The sequence below is a fragment of the Cebus imitator genome, unplaced genomic scaffold (assembly GCF_001604975.1).
Source record: "Cebus imitator isolate Cc_AM_T3 unplaced genomic scaffold, Cebus_imitator-1.0 Scaffold256, whole genome shotgun sequence".
Classification (NCBI taxonomy): domain Eukaryota; kingdom Metazoa; phylum Chordata; class Mammalia; order Primates; family Cebidae; genus Cebus; species Cebus imitator.
Genome location: NW_016107571.1, coordinates 134,746 through 140,745, shown reverse-complemented (window position 1 = coordinate 140,745; position 6,000 = coordinate 134,746). Strand labels below are relative to the sequence as shown.

Sequence of the window (6,000 nt, the reverse complement as noted above, 5' to 3'; positions counted from 1 at the left end):
ATTCCTGGCTTCAAGTGATCCTCCACCTTCACCTCCCAAAGTGCTGGGATTACAGGTGAAAGCCAACCTTTTGAGGCTGATATTGCAGAGGAAAACCACATCTTCCTAGAAACTAATGCTTGGTAACCTGAGATAAAATAGGGAGGCGGCTGAAGGAATCATGAAGCTGACCTGCTTTATGGCAATTCTTTCATTCTTACCCTGTTATCTTTAGGGAGTCCTCAGGCTATTCAGATTCTTGAGGACAGAGACATTTAAGATTGCTATTAAATCTATTGCATTTATTGACTGTTTCCAGCCTAGATCTTCTAAATTCTAGACTTAGATATCCTATTGAGACATTTTCAAGTATTTGTCCTATAAGTACATGAAACTCAATATATCCCCAACTAAATTTGTCTTTCTCAAAACTTGTTTTCTTCTTGTATTCTCTCTGTAAATGTCATCACAATCCACAAAGTCACCAAAACTAAAATTCTGGATATCACCTCTGCCTCCTTCCTAATAACACTTTTCTATATCCAATCAACTTCCAAATCCCAGACCCTCTTTTAGTATTTTTCCTATTCATCATCTCTTCTCCATCTCCATCCATTACTTGAGTTTCAGCCTTTGTACCTTTCTCCTGGCTGACTACGAGGATCTCCTTGCTGGTCTGCCAACCTCTACTTCATGCTACTGTCACTGTGGTCTTTCTGAAACGTGCCTTGAACATGTTACTCTCTTATTTAAAACCCTTCCATAGCTCCTTTGGCATAAAGCTCAAATCCCTTAAATTTGCAGTCTGGCTTAGACCTACCTCTTCAATTACCGACAGCTGTATTTTCTTTTTGTGAGACAGTTTCGCTGTTGTTTCCCAGGCTGGAGTGCAATGGCATGATCTCAGCTCATTGCAGCCTCCACCTCCCAGGTTCAAGTGATTCTCCTGCCTCAGCCTCCCGAGTAGCTGGGATTACCGGCACCCAACACCACACCCTGCTAATTTTTGTATTTTTAGTAGAGAAGGGGTTTTGCCATGTTGGCTAGGCTAGTCTCGGACTCCTGGCCTCAGGTGATCGACCCGCCTTGGCCTTCCAAAATGCTGGGATTACAGGCGTGAGCCACTGTGCCCGGCCTGTATTTTCAAATAATGTAAAATAGCTTGGTGGGGGGGGGGGAACCTGCATTCAATATTTCATGGGAAAAACTAATATATAGAAGAAACACAAAGAATGGAGTCTACAGTCATAGTCATTAATCACTGATAGCTGACTCATGACTGCATGTCTAAAAATTCTTACCTTTTTAATGCCAGTTTCTTTCACAGGTGGCCTGATTATAGCGTCTCTATCTCCTCTACCTCTTAGACCTGTTTTTCCAACCCTCAGAACTCTCAAACACTGGCCCCTTCCCTTTCTATTCCCCTCTTGCTTTATTCTCCCCTGTCCAGCCTGACTCCACAGCTACAACTCTTTAAGCAGCACCTTCAATTTGGCACCTCTTATTCTGCTGTTCAAAAATGCTGAAGAACTGCAACCCTTGATAATATCAGTCATCTGTACTAACTGCTCTATTACTGGGGCAACTAGGCATTATGGAGAAAATTCATTGACTATGGGGACTGATAGTAAAGCAAATTTAAATCCAAAATCTTAGCTGGGCCTTGGCAGCTCACTTATCTCCCTGGATAACTCAGCCTTGTTGAATAAATAATCACTGAGTGCTTGCCATGTGCCAGTTTTTGTTCCATTACCTTTTGTTCTGAAAATGCTTTTACATCCCTCACCTGAAATCACTTAATGTAGATCAAATATAGAATAAGAGATGGGATTACTTTAATTTGATTGCTTTAATTTATAGTAATGTTAAGAATATGTGAAAAATGACCTCATAAAATGACAATATTACCTACTTGACATTCCTTAAATACTGAATGCCCTGTAACAATGCCATAAACTTGTGAAAACTGTTTTCTCTCCTGAGGTGTTCCTACCTACCTCCTGGGCTTAGTAAATTCCTAGTCATCCCTTAAACTTAGCTCAGTGTCCCCTTCTCAGTGAAGATTTCTCTGGCTTTCAAGGAACTGTGGCTAGGGATCCTATCCTCTGTGCCCCAGTGACATCATATGCAGTGTGCCTGTCTCCCACATAAACAGTCAATCCCTTTGGAGCAGGGGCTGGTCTTTTCTAGCTTTAAGTGTTGGCACATGGCAGGCAATCAATACACATGTACTGAATGAATGACTGCATCCTGGGACCCTGCATGAATTAATCCCTTAATCTCTTAGTCTCAATGTCCTCACTCAAAACTATGGATAATATTTATATTACAATTATTTTAAGAATTGAGAGATAGTAACATGCATGAAATCATTTTTACAAGTGACAATTTTCTACCTTTTGGAATATAAATGTGTCAGAACCTTGCCATATTCAAGTGATTTATATCATCCCTAGATCTGCTTTGCCACCAGATTCCCAAATGCCAGCAGAATATACAATTTCTCTCTCAAAATATCTTTTTTCTTTATTAGCACTTTTCAGAGTGAGTTTCACTCTTTTACAAGAGTTGGTGGGTATTTGATGAATTGTAGAGAACTATGAAATGAAGTTTAGGGTAGGTGGTTAGGCTGACTTACCAGCTATCTTTTTTATAAATTCTGGCCTTATAGTATAAAATTGGTGCTTCAGAAGAATTATACAATCTATGTCACAGATTTTCTGCTTAGAAAGTATTAACACTAGGATGTAAATTTGAGACTAAGGATATGCTGTACTCTTATTTCTCAAGTAAATTAAAAAAAATTATATCACAAAAAATTTCAAGATAGACAAAAGCAGAGAATAGTAGAATGCAGCCCTCTAGCAGTTATTTACATCTTTGTTCTACACAGAGGTACCCAGTAAAGTCACTCGATTGCTTTGTGCCTCGGTTTCCTCACCTGTACAATGATAACTTGGATTACATCAACACTTTTAAAACTGGTTGCCTAATCTCCTTTAGGGACTTCTAGAAGTAGGTAGAGGAGAGTGCTCAATAGAAAATTTATTCTTATCTTACCTAAGTTGGAGAGGAGAGAGAATAAAATTTTATATCCTAGGATTCATAATATACTTGTTTTATTTTTTGAGACAGGTCTTGCTCTGTCACCCAGCCTGGAGTACAGTAGCATGATCTTGGCTCACTGCAACCTCTGCTTCCTGGGCTCAAGTGATCCTCCCACCTCAGACTCCTGAGTAGCTGAGACTACAGGTGTACCACCATGCCTGGCTAATTTTTTAATTTATTTTTTGGTAGAGACAGGATTCCACCATGTTGCCCAGGCTGGTTGTGAACTCCTGGGCTCAAGGGATCCACTTGCCTTGCCTCCCAAAGTGTGGGATTACAGGTGTAAGCCACTGTGCCTGGCCTCATAATATATTTGAGCAAAGGATTTTGTAGTTAAATATTCTGAAAAAAAAATCACTGGGTTAGACAACTTCCAACATTCTTTTCAGCTCTAAAGTAATGTGATTTTACATATTTGATATATATTTAAATATAACTTGATAAAACTAATTTACTTTTTACATCAGTAGTTAAAATGTTTTTCTATTCAGTACATATTCAGTATGTGCAAGTGTATGAATGTGTTAGAATTTCCCCTTTTTCAATGACATTTGAACAATTTCAAAGAGAAAAGAAAACTATTGAGGATTTGATTCTCTTGAAAAATACTTTTATGTATTTGGAATTAAGTAATGTCTGCTTATTTTTATGAATTACAAAAGTATTTCTCTGTAAATATAAACTTCAGATTGTCAGAATTAAATTTATGGAAATAATATGAAACATTAGATGATCTATTTTCAAGCTCTTCATTGTGAGTTCCTTAACTAGAGAGGGGAAATGGGCAGAGAAAGGGCCAGAAAGGGAATATCCATAATAAGTTCATGAGAAGGAATGATCAATTCATTTTCTTCTACTAAGTTATGCCCTTCATTTTCTTATTTTACCCTAAATCTTATTCCACTACAAAAACAAATTATTACCCGAGACACCAAAAATGCTATAGCAAAATTGGTTTAGTCCCAAGAAAGCAGAAAATAAAGGAGTCAGGAAACTACAGTTTATAAGAAGACAGCACAGGAAGGCTAAGTTATTGGAAGATGTGTGGTTTTAATCAAGAATTGATTCATATTGAAATATATATACCCGTATCTTTATAAAATAGTATGTAAGTACAAAATGATATAGATGCTGCCTTTTTTTTTTTTTTTTTTTTTTCTGAGACAGGGTCTTGCTCTGTCGCCCAGGCTGGAGTGTAGTGGTGCAATCTTGGCTCACTGCAACCTCCACTTCCCAGGCTCAAGCAATCCTCCCCTCAGCCTCCCAAGTAGCTGGGACCACAGGCTGATTTTTATATTTTTTGTAGAGATGGGGTTTCACCATGATGGCCAGGCTGGTCTTGAACTCCTGGCCTCAAGTGATCCTTCAGCTTCGGCCTCTCAAAGTGCTGGGATTATAGGTGTGAGCCACTAGGCCTGGCCGGATGTTGCTTTCTAAGTTACAGCTATTAAAAACATGAAGTTGATATACAGGGAGGTAACGTTTTCTTTAGTTTTCTCTGTGTATTTTTCTCAGATATTTCAATGTATCAATGAACTTTCATTTTTAATCATTAAGTGTCCTCAAGGCTGCTGAGAGGCAATCCTGCATTTCCCCATTTTGTTCCTGCTCACACTCTCTGTGAGGACTTCTGCATACCTTTTCCTTTCTTCAAACCCCTTTCTCTATCTTCCCTGTCCTTGCTTTTCAATGATCATCTTGTTTTCTATTTCACTAAGAAATCAGAAGCAATTAGAAAAGAACTTCTGTATACTTCCATTTCTCCTCTACCTGTGTTAGTAGCCATGTTCTCTGCCTTCCTCCCTCCTGACAATCCAAGGGCACTGTTCTAGCAACAGTCCCTTTTCTGGATCATCGGTTTCTTGTTGAGCCAATCCCATTAGTACTCAAATATGCTGTACTATCTTCCATCTCAAAAATTAACAAAACCTGCCCAACTCCAAATCCTCTCTTTACTGTTGACCTCATTTTTCTGTTCCCTTTTTACAGTAAAACTCCTTATTAGAATTGTTTATACTCACTGTCTCCAATTTTTCTCCTCTCAAACTCTCTTTAACCCATTCTTAAAAGGCTTTAGTCTAAGGGCTTTCTACCCAAGTGCCTGCCAAAGTCACCAACAGTCTCTATACTGCAAATTCCAAGGGTCAGTCCTCAGTCCTCATCTTCTGAGACCCACTCCAGCAGTGCGTGATGCAGGTGCTTATTCCTGCCTTTCTGAGGCCATTTCTTCACTTGGTTTTCAGGACAGGACTCTGCTTTGCTTTCCTTCTCCGATTACACTGGAGGTTCCTTTGCTGATTCTACTTACTATCTCCTCAACCTCTAACATGTTGGGGTGTCCCTACCTCAGACTCTGGTCCTCTTCCGTTTCTACTCATTCACTTTAGTCACATATTTGAGTCTCATGGCTTTAATTACTACCTGTATGGTGATGATGTAATAATTTCCAAACTTCTATCTCCTGCCCAGATCTCCACACTGAACTCTAGTTGATGTATACAACTGCCTACTTGACATGCCCCGATGGATATTAAATAGGGATCTCAAATTTAACATGTCTAACACCCAAGCTCCCAACTTGTTCCTCTAGTCATCTTTCTCATCTCAACAAACGAAGGTGTCATTCTTCCAGTTACTCAGGCTCAAAACCTTAGATCACTGAAACAGCCTTCTCTACTTATTTATGTCCCTGTCCCTTTTGTTACTCCTACAAATTGTCCATTCCCTATCTAGCAGCCACAAGTCAGATAATTTTACCCCATGGTTCAAGACCTCCACTAGCTTTTCTATCTCATTTAGTGTGAGTGGCAGTCCTTTTTATAATGGCCACAAGACTCCTTATCATCTGACCTCATCTCCTATTACCTGCCTCTTTGTTCACTCTGCTCTAGACATGCTGCTGTCTAGCCAGTT

The 6,000-nt window shown here is 39.2% G+C and overlaps 1 protein-coding gene across 1 annotated transcript in view; it reads right to left on the bottom strand.

Annotated features, from left to right (window-relative positions):
* The window catches only part of FAM102B (family with sequence similarity 102 member B), a 72,062-nt gene that overhangs the window by 15,841 nt on the left and 50,221 nt on the right, over nt 1-6,000 (bottom strand). The gene's annotated exons all lie outside the window — the stretch shown is intronic.